A 21358-nucleotide genomic window follows, 5' to 3' on the forward strand; every position below is an offset into this window, starting at 1 on the left:
TTTAAATTCATTATGATTGATCATTATCAATATGTTTTTACATTAATTACATGATTTCAATTTGAATTATGAATGCCCATGCATGAAACTATTTTACATGATGATTTACATGAATTATGGATTATGAAAATCAAGGATTTCAAAGTATCCTCATAGTTTTCACTCAATTGATTATATATTTTAGTTTTACTTTAAATTCAATTATATATTATGATCATGATTTACAAGTATGTTCAAGCTATGAATTCTATTAAGATTTGTAGAAAGGTGACTCAGGGGCCCTATGTGGTGACCTAAGAACCTCATGATATGAATTATGCAAGTATGATATAGTAATGTTGAAAGGACAATACTCACATTCTAAGTATGTTATGAAAATGAGATATTCTATAAATTATGGAGTTTATGAACAAGTTATGATATATGCCAAATATGATTACTATGTTTGTATTTTATGGGATTTGACTAAGCACCGAGTGGACTATGAGGTACGGGCCCTACCAAAAGCTTTAGTAGCAGACTCTAGTCCATCAAACTATGTTCCACCGTAGGTTTCCTCCATGGCCTAGCTTGTAGATCCAAATATAGCGCATGTACCTGCCTAGCAGGGTAGAGTCTATCTTGGTAAGTAGATTCCCCTTTCTTCCATTGTATAGAGAGACATCGGGGTTCTATGTTATAGCTCACATGGTGTTATTGTCAGTTATGGTTCTATCCCACTTATGTATATGCTCTTTACAATCTTTATGTTTTAACCATGTATTATAAATTCTTGATCATTATGGTTTTCTCATAACTTTACTCATTCTCTTTATCATATATGCAATTGATCATTGCATCATATGATTCGTATTACATGTCATGCACTCATACTTAGTATATTCAAAAGTACTAAAACACATTGTTGCTTACATTGTCTCATAATTTAGGGTTGAGGATCACATTCTCGCACGTAGCCATAGCTAGTAGAGCTTTTATCTGGTGAACTCTTGGTGTGTTCTCATCTATCAAGGGATAATTATGAGTTGTTTCCTTGTTGAGACTCTCTTTACAATTTATTGAGGGTGAGCTAGGGATATGTCTTATCCCCTGCCCTTCGTATGTAGTAGACACTACTGTTGGACCTACGTTATGGAGTCTATGTAGTTGAACTCACTCTTCTATTATGACGATGTTTCAGACTCTTCCCATGTTATTTCCCCATTAACTTTACCTTATTCAGGCTTTATGATATGTCAAGAGGCTTGGTTGGAGCTATTTGGGGTTTTGATAGTCGTGTTATGACTAATCCCTAGGTCGAGTCTAGACAAATAGTAAGTTGTATCATCACATAGCTCATAAGTGATGGTTGTTTTATGACTAAACCTATACCCTAGTTTTGACATAATGATCGGAATCCTGAAGGACCCTAACCAATCCTCTTAGCATATAAAAAATGAGAATGCATAAGATAAGTAAAGCAATAAAATTAATACATAGATGCGGAAGTAAAATCTGAACATAAAAAGTCTCAGTAAAGGAGAATAAGTCTCAAACTCGAATGAAAGACAAGATATACTCCATGAAATCCAACATGCCTCTACTAAATAGATGGGGGCATAAGACATTCTCCTAACTCACCCATGACAACATGATAGTCATAAAAATGATGAAAAAGACAAAAATTCTTGTCCTCGATGCATGAGGACTAACCAACTTAGAAAGTAAAGCTCAACTCTAGCCATAAGTGGGAGGTGCGCAATGATCGTCTGACCCAACATTATGATACAATGTAGGAAACAAGTATGTGTTAGTAACTGGAATGTAATAAGTGTGTGAGAAGTATGCATGAACAATGAACACAAGACATAATCAATATGAATCATTATAAGCATGACCAATATCTTAAAACATGAGAGAAACCTTAAAAACATTTAAATCATCATATTCAACAAAACATCATCAAGAGGACTTATACCTTTACATAAACCTTTTGTGTGGGATAGGACCTTAGCTGACACTTATGCCCATGAAAGCTATGACATGTAATTCGATGTACTCCCACATCGAGAAGGGGAAGGCTAATTTCCAAGGTATACTCTGTGATTGTACTTTCTCTATAATTGTGCTATTTGTGGATCCACTAGCTACACCATATTGGAACTTTAAAGCTATGCGGAGAACGTATTAAGAGACTAAGGGTTGCTACTAGGATTCCCTTGGATAGCTACTTTGGCTATCGAACTGAACCCCATCTTAAAGACCTCTCAGTGCTTAGTCATTATCCTAATAAAATTTCTTCAAAACATAGCATTAACATCATTAGGAAAGGTTAAATAGATACCAATCCAACATTATAAAATAAACATAAGTGTAGCTCATTCATCATCTTCATCATAAGTGTATGAAAAAAACCATCACAACCTTTATACTTTGGTTGAAACATCAATGGAACATCATAGTTTATCATCATTCACAACTTTTCATGAGTCATTTATAAGCCTTGATAATCATTCATAAAATATTCATTGAAATTCTAAATAGTTCATGATCATAAATCATGGAAAATGTATTTGAAAATAGTATATAGCATGGGTCATTGAAATTAAACTTAAAATCATGTAATAGGATGTGAATTATGTATAATTAGACTAATAACAATTAAATAGATCATATTTAAGAAGACCCCATGCAAATTGATGGAACAAGGGCTTTTAGAAGAAGAATTCATAAGAGTATTTGAGAAGAACCTTCGGAATCCATGGGTCAAAGGACCCATGTATGAATTCCCACCAACCTTTGATCTTAGAAGCTCTAATTCGTTCTTGGCTTGAGGATTACTTGATTTTCGCTTTGAATTGCTTGAGGAAGAAGAAGACTTTTGAGAGGAAACTTTAAAGAAAAGATTTTGGAATTTGAGTCTTAGGATGAGAATGAGAGAGTTACAAGTGCTTATGGTAGTAAATAGGCTAGAATAAACCCCCAAAAATCATTCAGACCCTTAAACTTAATTCAAACAACACCTGCACATAAGGCCCACCACGGTCTATGAATCCCACCATAACCTGTGGTGATGGTCGCGGTAAGGAGGATGACTTGGGGTTTGAAAGGGGTGACCACCACAAAGGCCACCATGGTCCTCACCTATTATCTAATGTCTCCTAGGATTGACCACAATTGCTATTCACAGCCCATGGTCTACTTCATGGCCTGTAGAGGACTCCGTGAAGGTCATATGGTGCTAAAAAGCTTTATTCTTCTAGGAATTCTTCTATAAACCATATTTTTAGACTCTTCCAACTTTTAGGGTCTTAAAAGATCTCCCCCTTGGGAAAATTCATCCTTGAATGGGACACAAACTATCATGAACAGGATAAGAAAGAGACATAGCAGCCCAACATGAATGCAAAACATATAAAAAATGCATACAAACACAAAATATTCAATCCTAAGCTAAAACCTGACTTTAAAACTCATTTCATGAACATAAATACATATGAAAATATGAGAATGTATGAAACACATGGTTTTGACTTAGTGTCTCATGAAGAAACTCAATACCTCAACTAGGAATAGAAGGAAAAATATGAGGATATCGTGAAATCATATCGGTATGTGCTTTCCATGTACCACATTCAGTCTCTTGGTTCCTCCATAAAACTTTAGCTGAAGCTTCTTCCTCGTTCCTTAAATTTCTAACTTTCTAGTCTAAGATCTCAACCAAAACCTCATATGAAAGAATTTCCTTTAATGAATGCTTTCTAAAGGCACAATGGAGCTAGAATCACCAACAAACTTCCTTAACAAGGACATAAAGAACACCTGATGCACCGATGCCAACTTAGAAGGTAAATGCCAACTTAGAAGGTAAATCCAACTCATATGATACCTTGCCAATCTTTCTCAAAATATGATATGGACCTACATAATGGGGACTAAGCGTCCCTTTCTTTCCCAAACACATCACACCCTTCAATTGTGGAATTGAAGTTTGAGTTCCTATCTCCTTATATTTGAATAGACTTTTGTCGACTTTGGATAATCTTTAATCTTTATCTTATCAATCAAATATTCTCTGCCTCATGAATCAACTCAGCTCCTATCAAGGCAACTTCCCCAACTTTGAAACAACACATAGGAGAGGTACATCTCATACCATAAAAGGCCTCAAATAGAGTAATCTGAATGTTGTATGGACACGGAAGCATAGTCTCAATAAAGACCATAAGTTTTAAAATTAGAGATAACAAGTCTCAACTCAAAAAGAAAGACGACATAGACTTCATAACATCCTACATGCTTGTACTAACTCGATGGGAGCATAAGACAAGCTCCTAGGTCATCCACTATAAATTATGAAAGAAAGTTATAAACTCATAAGGAAGTAAAGACTCATTTCCTCGGATCATAAGCACTCACAACAATTACAAATTTAATAAGATCTAGACACAGATGGGAGGATGAATGTGATTGTTGGACCCTACATTATGATATAATATATTAAAAAGTATGCATTAGTACATAAAATGCACAAAGTATGTGAGAAGTATGCATGGACAATAAACACATGACATAATCAATATGAATAATAGGATGCAAGACCAATATCTTAAACATGAATAAAACCATGAAAGAATTAAAACCTTTAAATCATTAGTCAATGCATAAAAATGTCATCATCATGAAAACTTTATAACTTTTATTAAATGGTGTGGGATAGAACCTTAACTGACACTTAAGACCATGGGAGCTATTACATGGAATCTTATAATTCTCACATCGAGAAAGGGGAGGTTACCTTATTAGGGTATGCTCCATCATGGTACTTTATTTAATTATGCTATATGTTGATCCACTAGCTTTACTATATTGACATATTTATACCTACACAGGAGATGTAGTTAGGGACTAAAGTTGCTACTAGGATTCCCTGGGTATCTATAATTACTACCATACTAAACCCCACCTTAAAAGACTCTCGGTGCTATATCATTATCCCAAAGAAACTTTTTTGAAAACATAATCATTAACATCATTAAGAAAGATAATAATAACTATCAATCCATATTTATAAAGATAACATAAGAGTATCTTATCTATTAATTTCATCATAGTAAAATCAAAGGAATAGCTCATTAACTTTCTTTGATTCATGCGAATTCATAAGTTGGTGAGAATTGTCCTTATCAACTCTTTTAAAGTGATTGTGAAAGAATTGTCTTTGTTACACCATAACTTCTTATCTTATAACATCATTGAACATCATTCATAATTTTCTTTTGCTTGAACCATCTTTGAACATCATTCATAAAACTTTCATTGAAATAACTTGAAAATTATGATTGTAACTCAAAAATCATGCTTGAAACTAGCATATAACATATGTCTTTGAAATTAATCTTAAAATCATAAAATGCAATGTGAATCATGCATAATTAAGCTAACAGTATTAAACTATATCATAATTAAGAAGACCCAGTGTAAATCATGAAATTAGGTCCTTTAGAATAAGAATTCATAGTAGATTTGAGAAGAAATCTTTGGGATTCCATAGATGAAGGGGCCCATTGATGAATTCCCACATACCTTGACCTATAGAAGTTCTAAGTTGCAGAAAATTGAAGATTTCCTTTAACAAAATCCTTAGAATTTGCTTGAGGGAGAAGGAGACTTGGAGAGAAAATTTAAGAGAGAACATATTTTATTTTGTTAGAGTGAGAATGAGAGGGTTAGGAGGTCTTAGAGTAGTTAATAGGTTATAATAAACTTCCAAAAACAATCCATGTTCATTAATGACAATATCTTGAAAAACCAAAATACTCCTAACTTAAACTAGATTTGGGCTCCTAGACGAGACTGCAGCATGACCCCCGATATCTAATACGGACGTGATCATAGTTATGGTGTCTTCCTTGGGCTTGAGAATGTGATTGCTTATTGATTAGGTTGAATTCTGGATTGGGTAATTTAAATCACTCTGAGACGGTTAGAAATCATGTGTTTAAGTTTTGCGGTATTGCTTAGAAACCATCTAGAATTATGATACTATAGTCAACCTTATTCTACTAGATATGCTAGATTTTAATATGATTCTCGACATGGATTGGTTTTCCCCTTACCATGAGGTCTTCTCCTTAGCCATGCCTAACCTTCATCTAGTATTATGGCCGGGTGCTTACAGTCACACACCAATGGGGATTAATCCTTTTATGTGGGATCGAAGGTTTGTTGCTTCTACTTGTTTAACTTATTTGCCATATATGTGTGATGTTAGTAGAGAGGGCCATTTAGTTGAATTAGTTCCTGTGGTTAGATATTTTGTGGATGTGTTCCCTATGGACCTCCCTAGCATTCCCAAAGCATGATATTGGTTTTTCCATAGACTTAGAGCTAAGAACCGACCTATTTCTATTCCACCTTACTAGATGACACATGTTGAGCTCTAGGAGCTCAATGTTTAGCTTGAGGAACTCTTAGGTAATGTCACGACCCAACCCGTGGGCCGCGATTGAGTTCTGACCTGGACACTCGTACACATACCTATCAACTGTAGTCAAATCGAACTATGAACAAGAGATACTACTCACAAAAACCCCACTGATTTAAAACTTTTTTCATGTACATGCAGCCTCTTTCATCCGTATCATACCATGAAAAGGTATACAAGCCGACAAGGCTGCTATAATATAAAAACATTTACAACATACCGTATAGGCACAATCGAAATAAACTCATAAACAACCCGCTTACAAAAACCATCCATGTTCATTAATGAAAATATCTTGAAAAACCAAAATACTCCTAACTTAAACTGGATTTGCGCTCCTAGATGAGACTGTAGCATGACCCCCGATGTCTAATACGGACGTGATCATAGTTATGGTGTCTTTCTTGGGCTTGAGAATGTGATTGCTTATTGATTAGGTTAAATTCAGGATTAGGTAATTTAAATCATTCTGAGACGGTTAGAAATCATGTGTTTAAGTTTTGCGGTTTTGCATAGCAACCATCTAGAATTATGATACTATAGTCAACCTTATTCTTCTAGATATGCTAGATTTTAATGTGATTCTCGGCATGGATTGGTTTTCCCCTTACCATGAGGTCTTCTCCTTAGCCATGCCTAACCTTAATCAAGTATTATGGCCGGGTGCTTACAGTCATACACTAATGGGGATTAATCCTTTTATGTGGGATCGAAGGTTTGTTGCTTCTACTTGTTTAACTTATTTGCCTTATGTGTTTGATGTTAGTAGAGAGGGCCATTTAGTTGAATTAGTTCCTGTGGTTAGATATTTTGTGGATGTGTTCCCTATGGACCTCTCTAGCATTCCCAAAGCATGATATTGGTTTTTCCATAGACTTAGAGCTAAGAACCGACCTATTTCTATTCCATCTTACTAGATGACACATGCTGAGCTCTAGGAGATCAATGTTTAGCTTGAGGAACTCTTAGGTAATGTCACGACCCAACCTGTGGGCCGCAACTAAGGTATGACCTGGACACTCGTACACATGCCTATCAACTGTAGTCAAATCAAACTATGAACAAGAGATACTACTCACAAAAACCCCACTGATTTAAAACTTTTTTCATGTACATGCAGCCTCTTTCATCCGTATCATACCATGAAAAGGCACACAAGCCGACAAGGCTGCTATAACGTAAAAACATTTACAAAATACCGTATAGGCACAATCGAAATAAACTCATAAACAACCCGCTTACATATATCTAAAGACCTCTAAGAATAGTAATGGTATCATATAGCGGGACAGGGCCCCCGCCGTACCCCTAAATAAACCAATATGTACTGTAAAAGATTAGCACCAAAAGCTAGGCTACGAAATGGTGGAGCACTTCCAACATAGTTGAGTAGAAATCCTAAGCTGACAGATTCCCAACACGTGTACTTGTACCTGCGGGTATGAAACACAGTCCCCCAAAGAAAGGGGGTCAGTACGATACATGTACTAAGTATATAAAGAATAAAACATCATAATTAAGACAACAACTGAAATAAGGATGCACGATAAAATTGTAACAGTTAGTAAAGCACTATACCTGCACCTTATAACATGAGGGCATGTACATCATCCTCATACACCGTATCCGGCCTGCAGTGGGACTCAGTGTCACCATATCTTCATATATGGAATTATACAATCGTATACGTCATCATCTCATACATTACAAATACATCATTATGTTTACATATGCATGCCTATCTATCATATCCGTCCTTTTAGCGAGGGACTCAGTTAAGAGAGTAATGTGCATCTGTATCGTACCATTACCCTCTCATACCATCATATTTTATCATACCATACTCGGCCTATTATGGGTCTCGGTGTTATAATCATATCATTATATACCATACCTGGCCCACTAGGGGACTCGGTGTCAGAATCATCACATACCGTACCCGACCCTTTATGGGACTCGGTGTTATTAACATATACCATACCCGGCCCTTTATGGGACTCAGTGTCATTATCATATATCATACCCAGCCCTTTATGGGACTCGGTGTCATTATCATATACCATACCCAGACTTTTATGGGACTTAGTGTCATCATCAACCACGCATAGGTGGATCATTATCTGAAACTTAATAAGGTAGTCATACAAAATATCATTCGTGGATCAGGATAATAATCTTCTCAGGTGCACTTCGAGTGCCCCTAGGGCTACATTAAGTGAAGTCTCATGAGTTGTAGACACATTTTAGGGTAATGCCAATGGCTTAAGGAAATCAGGGACATCTGTCATCACAGAGTCCCTAGGAAGAGAGTTTTACATCCACTACTAATCGACATATAGATGGTTTAGGGAAGGTAGCTCAACTACTTTAAGAGTTTGACACCCGTAAGTGAGTAAGAGACATGAATCACATTCAGAGCTAAAGAATAGAATTACTCTAGAGCTCGTTTCATATATCATTTATCCTTGAGCCAGGTCGAAGGGAGGAAGGGATAGGCTTGACATATTTACCACTTCCCACCCTATACGAGTTTGAGAGACAATAACTCAACTATTGTGGATTTTTTAGTATCCGGAGGTGGATAGGAGTCAGGAAGTACGCTCGGGGATTTGTGCATGGGATCATCCCCAACTTGCACACACATATATACACATTGTACTTCTATTAAGTATATGCCGAGAGGAAGGATATAGCTTTACATACCCTCTATATTTCATCATCGAGGAGATAGTGTGAGGCACTAGCTTAATTAGCATAGGAGCTCTCATCTCAATTGGTAGGTAGGAGTCGTGAGTCATATTCAAAGCTTTCTGAGTAGGTGTATCCTCACATTTTATATACACATCACACCTAAAACTATGACATTCCAAAAGAAGGGAAAGAGACACTTTACCTGCATTACATTTTATCATATAACAGCCTTAAAAGGCAATAGCTCAACTATTACAAAAGTTCTACCATCATGAAATGGATAAAAATTATGAATTATACTCGGAGATTTACGAATGGAATTATCCCCACGTCTCATATACAAACCATTCGTAACTTATATCTAAGACATGCCAGAAATAAAGAAGAATAGCCTTACATACTTATGCCAGAAACATGCCAAGAGAAAGCTTCACATACCTCTTATCGATTGCTTTGAACCCAGCTTGTCTCATCGCCCTCCGAACCTATTTAACACAAAAGTAATACTAGTATCAATAATCTTTGACTTTCCAGCTTTTAATTCTATAAACAACTATCCATAGGAGCCAATTCCTTATTCGCCTTCCTGACTAGTCTCGACTAGTCTATTAGTTAGTTAAGAAGTTAACGGAATTCGGGCAGCATCTCCTCTATAACATGCCCTATCAAAATTTCCAATTATGTCCATAATCACTAAAGCCAACCGAAAACAACACCCTGCAGCATATATACAAAAAATTCACATCAACATTACCCAATACAAACTCCAAATGACTCGCTCAAAGTTACGATATCCAAAATAGGGTTTCTAATCTCTATTTTGTAAAACCTTTAACCGTACAAAGCGGAGGGTCATGTTGCTGCAACAAGAAGCTCCCAAACCTATTTTAAAATACTTTTAGGCCCTGCAACACACCACCACACACCTGCAGCAGCACCCTACATGCACAATACCTCATTTCGACTATAATTTAACTATAACGACTTCCATTTTTGATTGTTTCCAACGTCAAGCATTTCTATGATATTTTTACATTTCCATCAACTTACACAACATATAATACACTTCATACCAATACCATAACCTCCAAAGTGAAAGTAAAGACCTTACCTTACTCAAAATTGGCCAAAACTCGCCAAAACTATCAAAACGTGAATTTTGGACAGCCTATTGTCTTGTATTGTCGCTTAGTTTCGAAGGAGTAATTGAGGGAAACAAGATTTTTGGACTCAATGAAAGTTACATACATGTGTCTTAGGGTCTCATAAAATTTTGAATCACCCCTACAATAATTTTTTACAAAAACATATGCCTAAAATACCAACAACAGTCCGTGTAGGATTTCCAAAACAAAATCTGGGCAGCACCTCCCCCATACTTCATCACCCTTTTTTGAGCAGAGAAAAGAATAAATGGGTTTTAGAGGCTAAATTAAATTATATCCCTATGAAATAGCTTTCTAAAACATCTTGAATCACTTAAAACGAAGCCTTACACAAGGAGTTATACTCGTATTACTAACAGCGGTACAATTCAAAAACAGGTCTGTTAACAAGAACAAAAACCTCCTCTTTGTCCTAATGATAATTTTTTTGTTGTTAAATACCATCATATCACCATAGGATACCTTAAACAATTTATTCATAGAGCGAAATCGAAACCTCACTTGCTTTGGAGGGAACCTGTAGCTCTCTTCTCTCTTTTTCTAGGTTTTTCTCTCAACTTATCTTTTAATTTCTAAGTGTATGATGGTGAAAAATGAAAGGCTAGTCCCCAATATACATATATATATATAGTCCCTTATGAGGTGATACGTGGAATCCCATAGGGGTGATATGTGGCAGCCCCCTAGGGTGCCACCTCACACCATGTAGTTAATCATATGCTGCGACATGGCTGCATGGGGGTCCACCCCAATGTGTGTCACCTGCTTCCACGCATCACTTTCATGTGCTGCCATATGTACCTATCACATGCTGCCATGTGTCAAGTAGGTGAGTCACCTACTTGCTTCAAGTAGGTGCGTCATTTCCTTATTTCTCTTTCATGGGTTTGTAACCTGGTCACACTTTAAAAGCCTGTGTATTCCTTGCTACTTAATCTCAACATGCACTTGAGTAGCTTAAGTATGTAATACCTCCCAGTTGGTAGCTTACGCGAGTCAATCGAGTCCTACGACTCATTTCTCAGCCTCCAACTCCTTTCGAGTTTTTATAACCCTATTTCCAATCTTTTCTATTATTGGGGTGTCTCATTCTTCCCTACTTAGAGTTTTTTGATTGTTTTATAGACTATCCGACTCACATGACGACTTCTAAGAAACTTAAGAGTCTTCCCAGAAACATAAGAAGCTTAAGAAGCGTTCAAAGGTACCAAAGTATGAGGTGTAATAGGTAAAGGTTAATCCATTTGAGTGTATCATCATGGGGTGCTCTTATTCTATTTGTGAAGAAGAAAGATGGGATTATAAGGATGTGCATTGACTACAAGCAGCTGAATAAGGTGTCAGTGAAGAACCGTTACCCCATGCCTCACATTAATGAATTTTTTAATCAACTCTAAGGTGTCGCAGGATTTTCTAAGATAAAATTGAGGTTTTCTTACCATCAAATGAGGTTTAGGGTTGCTTACATCCCTAAGATTGCATTTAGGACTCGTTACAACCACTATGAGTTCCTTGTTATGTCTTTTGAGTTGACTAATGCCCCTATCACCTTCATAGAATTGATGAGTCAAGTGTTCAGGCGATAAATTGCTTTATTTGTCATTCTCTTCATTGATGATATGTTGGTATACTCACAGACCCAGAGTGAGCATAAGAAACATTTAAGAATAGTGCTCTTGACATTCAGAGATCATCAAGTTTATGCAAAGTTCTGAAAGAGTAAGTTTAGGCTTAAGTCTGTAGCATTCTAGGGGCATTTGGTGTCTAAGGAGGATATTATAGTTCATCCAATGAAGAATAAGACTATTCGAGATTGGGACAAGCCTACTTCTTTGGTGAGGTTCATAGCATCGTCAAAATAGTGAGTTATTATACATGCTTTGTTTAGGGATTTTCTACTATTGTAGCCACTTTAAATTAGTTAACTTGTGAGGATGTTCTTTTTCTATAATCAGTGGAGTGTGAGATGAGTTTTCGTAGGCTCAAGGAGTTACTTATGTTCGCTCCTCTTTTGACTCTTCAAATTGAGGACGAGGGATTCATGGTACATTATGATGCATCCGGTTGGTTTAGGTATTATATTGATGCAATGAGGCTAGTTCATAGCTTATTCCTTGAGGCATCTTAAGTTGCATGAGTGCAACAACCCACCCATGACTTGTAGTTGGTAAGTAGTTTTTATGCTAAAGATCTAGAGGCACTATCGATATAGTGTTCTTTATAAGACCTATACTGATCACAGGAGCATTAATACACCTAGAGAGACCTTAATTCATTGAAGCATCAGTTGATTAATATTCTAAAAGACTATGACCTATCTATTCTAAATAATTCGGGCAAGGTAAATGGAGTAGTAGACGCCTTGAGCCGAAAGACGTTATGGGTTGTCTAACTTCGTTTCTATTTCAAAAAGACTACTGGCTTTAGATATCTAGTTCTTAGCCAATCGAATGATTCAACTTGATCTTTTAGATTCCAATTGAGTATTAGCCCATGTGAGGGTTCAGTCATCTTCAGTAAATCAGATCTATGGTCGTCAGTTTGATCATCTCTTTTATGGCACTCAGAGATAGGGTGTTGGCAAGTGATGTTAGTCGGGCTACTTTAGATTTAGATGGGATTTTGAGATTCACTGACCAATTATGTGTTTTGAGAGTTAGGGGTTTGATTTAGCTGATTCTTTCCAAGGCCCATGACTCCAGATATTCCATCCATCTGGACACAACTAAGATGTATAATGATTTAAGGAAACCCTACTAGTGGATTGGTATGGGGAGAGATATCTACCATTATGTGTCTTGTTGTTTGTATTGCAAGTAAGTGAAGGACGAGCATATGAGACTTGGTAGTTATTTTTAGATATTACCCAATCTGAAGTGGAAGTGGGAGTGTATCACCATGGACTTCATTATGGGGTTTCCTCGCACTGCTAGAGGTATTGATAGTATTTGGGCTATTATTGATCCATTGACCAAGTCAGTACACTTCCTACCCATTATACTTCCTTCAGTGCTAAAAGGTTGGCTCATATGTACATTCAAAAGGTGGTTCATCTTTTTGGTGTGCTTATATCTATCATATCAGACTGGAGTTCATAGTTCACTACCAGTATTTTGAAGGCTTTTCAGGAGGAATTCAGCACCCATGTTCACCTTAGCAGAATATTTCATCCATAGACTAATGGCTAGTCAGAGCATAATATTCAGGTCCTTGAGGACATGTTGCGATCTTTTGTTATAGATTTTGGGAGTTATGGGACCAGTTCTTACCTTTGGCAGAGTTTGTGTACAACAATCACTACCAATGTAGCATTAAGATGGCCCTATTTGAGGATGTATATGGTAGGCATTGTTGCTCTCCAGTTGGTTGATTTGAGTCTATGGAGCCTAGGTCACATGGTAAAGACTTTCTTTAGGAGGGTTTGGATTAGGTAGAGGGTAATTCAAGATAGGCTCATGACAGCTTAGAGTAGATACTAGAGTTATGTGGATCACTGGCATTGACCATTGAGGTTTTCTATTGGTGATCGGGTATTTCTCCAAGTATCATCAATGAAGTGCATGATGAAATTTTAGAGGTAGGGCAAGCTCAGCCCCAGGTATATAGGATTATTTGAGATTTTGAGGAAAGTCAGAGAGGTTGACTATGAGTTAGCCCTACCTCCAGCACTATCAGTTATCCACCAGTCTTACATGTTTTGATGATATGCTGGTATATTCCAAATGAGTCTTATGTGCTCCAATATGATTAAGCTGAGTTGGACGATTGTCTGACGTTTGTAGAGGAATTGATGGACAATCTAGCTAGAGATGTAAGATAACTGCGATCAAGATTTATTCCTATTGTTAAGTTCTATTCGAGGCACTATCCAATCAAAGAGGCTACCTGGGAGACCGAGAAAAAGATACAAGAGTAGTTCCCTGACATATTTGAACCTTCAGGTACTTTTTGACTCTTACATTCGTGGACGAAAGTCCTTTTTAGTAGTGGATGTTGTAATGATCCTCTAGGTAATTTTTTCCTTAATTTCTCCTTTTTGTTATTTAGAGCGTTCCTGTAACAACCCCAAGTACCTTAGAACTTTCTAGCACTGGTTGTTCAATATTAGGACCATTTCCCTATTTTGGAGCTTTTACAACTTGAAAATTTGACTTTCGTCATAATATCCAGCAAACCACCTCAAAATGGAATTTTAACTAGTCCATCAGCTTTGGAATGGGCAAATCAGGCTAATAGCACAATTGGCTTGAGTATCGAGGTACTCAGTACGATATATGGCCATTTGGCACTTTAGACATTAAAATTTAGCCTAAGGTTGACTTTTGTCAATATTCTTGGAAAACATACTTGAACAAAAAAATTGTCAGAGTGGTTAGCTCAGGAATATCAAGTTTGGTCTAAAATAACCCTTCACTTGCTTCCCGAGGCTTCATGACTAATCTGGAGGCCCATTGTGAAATTTTAGTTAAAATGGCACATGGGTGTACGACCCACTTTATTAAAATGACCTTCTATGAGAATTTCAAATGCACCATTGTGTCCGAAAAATCAAATTTTATGGTGTAGCATATCTCATTTGCACACATAGGATTCCGAAAATATTTCGAACACCCCATCAGAGATTTGACCTTGGCTAAGATATGTTTTGCTCACACTTATTGGTGCAGGCCACCATAGCCTTTATATTCACGAGGCCCTGAGCCATGATCATAAGGTCTTAGTGTTCTCTTCTTCGCGATAGCAAGGACTCTTCTAAGATCACGAAGGGTAAACTTCTAATGGCTCGCGACCACAGAATTTTGTCTGGTCTTTTCATTTAAAACTAAACCCCGACCAGCCCTCACTTTCAAATTTCATTTGGCAATTTCCACTTCATTTCTCGACCAAAATTAGAGATTCAAAGACCAATATGTCTAGAATTTTTGTGGCTACTTGGTTTGGTAAACGGGAAATGTTGGAGATTCATAGTTCGAGGAAAAATTATTTGTAGCTGGTGTCATTGATGTATTTTTAAGCTTAATTTATGAAATTCTTGCATGTTGTTGTTTAAACTAATTCGAGCCTTGAATTGTATTCCTTTTTGGAACACAAATCCAAGGTAATGTTGAGGACCTTTTCACGGAATTAATTTCAGAATCTCCAGAGTGTGTCCCACATTCCTTTTTTTTACTCTATTAATGTTGTAACTTATTTTTGTAACTTACAGTTAAAATGACCCTATTAATGTTTTAACTTATTTTTTATAGTGTGGCACAATTCAGAGGCTATTAGAAAGGGGAAAGCTCCATCTCAGTTAATTTGGATTGTGTGTGATTGGCTCATAGGTAGGCCATGGTTTCCCCATCTTTAGAACGAGCTTGAGAATATGATTATTTTTTGATTAGTTGGAATTTGGGATTGCGTCGTATTGAATCATGGTTACATGTTTAGAAATAATGTGTTAGGCCTTTTTCAGGATTTTATCGGGTATTTGTGAGCATGCTATTTCTCTTCTTTTTTTCATCCATGCCTTGTGGTGCATTTGTAGACTTGTTTTATCTTTTATGTTGAGCATGTTTGGCCTTAGCCTAGGTTGACTAGATATTTCTTTAGAAATGCATGAGTCGGACCCGATAGGCCTTAGTTATGCCTCAATGTCATTTCAACCGACTTAGATCCTTGTAGACTGGTGTAGCAAACTTGAGTCTAATAGTATGAGTATTAGTTAGACAGAATGCTTACTTCGATGACATTCGATCCTATGCCTACAAATTTTGCAGCTTTATGAGTTTCAGCAGCGACGCCAGGTTCCGTTCTAGAATACAAAATTAGTTTGGCATTCATCTAAGATGGTTTTATTGATTGAGTAACTCTGGACGACTATCCATAGAGTTTGGAAATTATTGAATCTTTGGGAGTACTTATAATAGCTATATTGGGCACTTTTTTTGGGCATTCGAATTCCAGCTCTGACCTCGACTATATTGAAACTTTCGATGAGCATCCAGTTAGATGTTCATCCTCGAACATTCAGATCCTTACAAAAAGAATTTGATTAGAGATCCAACCTCATTTGCTTGATACTTGATCGGTTACTTGGATACTTCTGTTGAGCATCCGGTTGGAGGTTTGACATTTGTTTGGTTAGATTCTATTGAATTGGGTTGATCGTGAAGTTCTAAATTCTCCGGTATTGTATTCTCAGTTTCAGTTCCCAGTAGTTATAGCTGTTTTGTGTACTCGTCGAGCTTATGGGGTCCGTTTGGGTTTTATTTAAATTTATGCACGAGTGTATCTTTGGGGGTTATAGCGGTCTAGTTATGTGAAATAGTTGTATATTATTTTAGTTTGTTCGTTCTACACTATGCATTCTTTACATTATTTTAGACTTCTGTTCTTGACTTTGCTCTTCCCTTTTCCTTGTTTTTATATTCATTTTACTTTTCAAGCTCAGTCGGCCTATGAAGCTTACTGGGTACCTACTGTTTTGGTACTCATACTACACTCTGCATATGTTTTAGTGATGCTGGTTCGAGCATGTAACCTTCCTAAAAATGCCTAGGGAAAACGTCACTCGTATAACCGATTATCCTTATCTTTTTTGGAAAGTTTGAGTCTGGAATATCGATCAGGGGGGGCAAAACTTGAGCAGAATTTATCTCGGTGGATTTATAGGACCCGTATAGTGACAGATAAACTTTGCAACAAATTTCTCAAAATAATGAGGTACGCGGAAGCTACGCGGAAGCCCACTTATTTCTATTTAGTGTAATTTTTCTCCGATGTCAAAATTTGGCCAAAATCTCATTCACTAAAAATTGGCCTATTGGGGAGTAGCTTCGAGTCGCAGACATGGGTGAGGTTTTTTGTCCGAATTCAGTTTTGAGTAAGGGCACTTAAGACTATTCCCAAATTGCTAGTTAATGAATTTAGAAATTTTTAGGGCCTAATTGTACTCTATAAACGACCCTAAATCTTTAATTTCCTTCATTCAATCACAATTCACTTATTTAAATATTTTACTCTCTAAATAAGCTCTCAACGACTTTACTGAAGACCTCCAAGAAATTCACTCAAGCTCTCCATCAAAATTCTAAAATTCTTAAAAATTCTTTGATCTTCTCACTCAAGGTATATAGGTAATTGATCCTACGGTACTTTCACCCATGGAGCCCAAAAAATTCCCTACTTTTCAATCAATTAAAGTATGCTTTCTTATGGGTTCTATGATTTTCATTCTAATTTCATGAATTATTATTCTAATTATGATTATGAGTCTATTTTAATACAAATTGATGGTTATTGAATTTAATTGAAAAGTTTTTCCATTAATTTTCCTATATTGATCTTTAGCGCTCATGATATGAATTATGGGTATTTTCAGTTATAATTTCAAATGATATTATCTTTATGTATTATGTATGGGCTGATAGAAAGCATATTCTCTTCAAGTCATTTTCATGATTTTCAAGTCAATCTATCATGTATTCATGTTTTAGCCTTATTTCCAGGTATGAATTATGATTATGTATTTCAATTATGATCAAACTATCAATTTCATGCAAATAATGGAAAACATGACTTAAGGCCCTACGTGGTGACGTAGTACCTAAGGATATGAATTATGCAAGTATGATTCATAATGTGGAAGACCAATACTTACATTGCACTTAAGTTATGAAATTAGCTACTATATAAATTTTAAACCTATGATCATGTCTATGATGTATGTTAACTATGATTTCTATATTATGATATGAATTTCATGGGATTTGACGTAGCAATAAGTCGATTTAAGGTGGGGGCCCTATCAAATGCCTTAGTAGTAGCCTTATATCTCATAAACTACGTGCCATCATAGGTTACCTTATGGCTTAGCTAGTGGATCCACATATAGCGTATGTACATAACCTGCCTAGCGGGCTAGAGTCTACAATGAACAGTAGATTCCCCTTTCTTCTGATGTAGGGGTAACATTAGGATTCCATGTTATGGCTCGCATGGTCTTATTGTCGGTTATGGTTCTATCCCACATATGTATGACCACTTTTGTACTTTCCCATGACTTTACTTATGTCTTCATACCATGTACCTTACTTGATCATTGCATCTTATTATTTACATTCCATGTCATTCCCTTATAATTAGTACATTCAAATATACTAACACATATTGTTGTCTATATTGTCTTATAATGTAGGGGTTGAAGTTGAGGATCATATCCATCCATGTGGCTAGTTGAGATTTTCTATCAGCGCAGATCTGATGAGTCTTCATCTATCGAGAACTAGTTATCGAGTTGGCTATTATCTCTAAAGACTTTTGTTATGATTCATATTGAGGGTGAGCTAGGGGCATGTCTTAGTCCCTGCCCATGTTCTTGAGTAGAGGCATCTAGTTGGACAAATATTTCTAGTCTATATTGTCATATGATGTTCATCATTTACTATTCATGATTTAGACTCTCTTATGATGTTTCTGCTTCTAGTTAAGCTTTTGAATGCTTATGATATGAACAGGAGTCTTGGCTGTAGCCCTTTAGGATTTTGATTGCCGTGTTACGAATATGCCATAGGTTGGGTCGTGACAAACTTGGTATCAAATCACAACATTTAAGATATCCTAGGGTGACCAACGTGCCGCATCAAGTGTAGTCTAATTCATTGTTGTGAAGCGCGCCACATCTATGAATAGGAGGTTATAAGATGTTTTAGGAATTCTTTCTTATTTAATGATCTATGTCGTACGATAGAGTTTGTTCTAAGACTTCCTTTCCCTAATGATTGATCTTTGTGATTTTTAGAAAAATACCTCTAAGAAGACTACTGTTTCCAAGGGAAAACAATGCTAATAGATCTCAAGCTCCCCTGGCTTGTCAAGAAAATGGTCCCCTACCCGAGCAAGTAGCTAACATGGGGTTCCATACCACCATTACTATGCTAGCTCAAGTAGTGACCAACCAAGGGGTTGTGGCTCCTTATAATGTTCCTACTCCGGCCTCAGGAGTGTGGGACTTTGCACGAATGAACTTTCCAGAGTTTCATGGATCAAAAGTTGATGAGGATCCCTAAGAGTTCATTGATGAGGTCTACATGATAGTGAGTATCATGGGGGTGACATGGAAGAGAAGGCAGAGTTGGCGGCTTACCAACTTAATGGTGTTGCTCAAGTTTGGTACGTTGAATGGAAGTTACAAAGGGTGGATGTAAGTCTTATTGAATGTGAAGCCTTCAAACTTGCTTTCCTTGATAGTTTTTTCCCTCTTGAGCTAAGGGAGGCTAATGTGATGGAGTTAATAAATCTTCAACAAAGCAATATGGGAAAGAGCGGATATGCCCTCAAGGTTACTAAGCTATCTAAGTATGCTCCAATATTGGTTTTTAATCCACGTGCCTAAATAAGTCAATTCATATTGGGGTGTGCAACGTGGTACCTAAGTAACATCATACCACCATCCCTTTCAAAGAGATAGACATATCTCGGCTCATGACTTTTGCTGAACAAATTAAAGGAGAAAAACTTAAGGTGATGAGAATAAGGGATTCTAAGAGGGCTCGGTATGTAGGTGGGTTCTCCAATATTAGGACCAGTGGTAGTAGCTGCCTCTCTCCACAAGTCTAAAGTGTGGGAATGAATTTTGCTAAAGATAGGGTGCCATACCCTAAATCTCAAGGAGGAAAAGGTGTAAATACTAGTAGCCCTTATTTTCCTAAGTGTGCAAAGTATGGAAAGAATCATGGAGGGAACTGCTTGATGGGAACGGATGGCTATTATGGATGTGTTAAGATGGGCCATAAGCAATTCGATTGCTCTTATTTTCCCAATAAAGGTGGAGAAGATAGTCCTAAAGGAGACCAAGTGCAACAAGGCTCCCAAGCTCAACCTAAGGGTGGTCAATGAAACAACCGATTCTATTCTCTTCACGATAGGCAAGATGTGGATGAGACTCTCGATGTGGTCATGGGTGTGTTATAGGTCTTTAACTTTGATGTTTATGCATTGCTTAATCCGGCTGCCAACTTGTCTTTTGTTACTCCTTACCTTGCTATGATATTTGATATGTACCCTGAGTGTTATTAGAACCTTTTTTAGTTTATACTCCCATTGGTGATTCGGTATTATCCATGAGAGCTTATAGAAATTGTCCCATGTCATTCCTGCACAAAGTTATTCCATGTGATCTTGTTGAACTCAACATGACTGATTTTGACATCTTTCTTGGTATGGATTAGTTACATGTCGCTTATATATCTATATGTTGTAGGACTCATGTGGTTAAGTTTCACTTTCCTAATGAGCCTATTCTTTAATAAAAGGGTAATAATTCAGTGGTTAAGGGTCGATTCATCTCATGTATTAAGGCCCGGAAAATGATTTCCAAAGGACGCATTTATCAAATTGTGCGAGTTAGGGACGTTGATTCCAAAACTCATACTCTTGAGTCGGTCCCTATAGTTAATGAGTTTTCTGATGTGTTTCCCGGTGATTTGCTCGCTATTCCCCCAGAAAGTAAAATTGACTTTGGCATAGATCTCCGTACCGATACCAACCTATTGCTATTCTTCTTTATCGTATGGCTCCGGTGGAACATAAGGAGTTGAAAGATCAATTGAAGGATTTATTTTTAATGATTTTATAAGTCAGTATTTCACCATTGGGTGCTCCTGTGTTGTTTCTTAGGAATAAAGATAGGTCACTCTAAATGTGTATAGACTACCGGCAAATGAATAAGGTCACCATAAAGAACAAATATCCAATTCCGAGGATAAATCATCTGTTTGACCAATTACAAGGAGCAAGTTACTTCTCTAAGATTGACCTCTATTCTGGTTATCATCAACTAAGGGTGAGGGAGAGTGACATTCCAAAAATGGTGTTTCGTACAAGGTATGATCTTTTTGAATTTGTGGTAATGTTGTTTGGTTTAATTTATGCTCCTGCTATTTTCATGTATTTGATGAATCGTATTTTCAAGACATACATGGACATGTTCGTAGTGGTGTTCATTGATGACTTCTTAATTTACTCTCGGAATGAGGAAGACCACATGGGTCAC

This window comes from Solanum dulcamara, chromosome 11, assembly GCF_947179165.1.
Source record: "Solanum dulcamara chromosome 11, daSolDulc1.2, whole genome shotgun sequence".
NCBI lineage: Eukaryota > Viridiplantae > Streptophyta > Magnoliopsida > Solanales > Solanaceae > Solanum > Solanum dulcamara.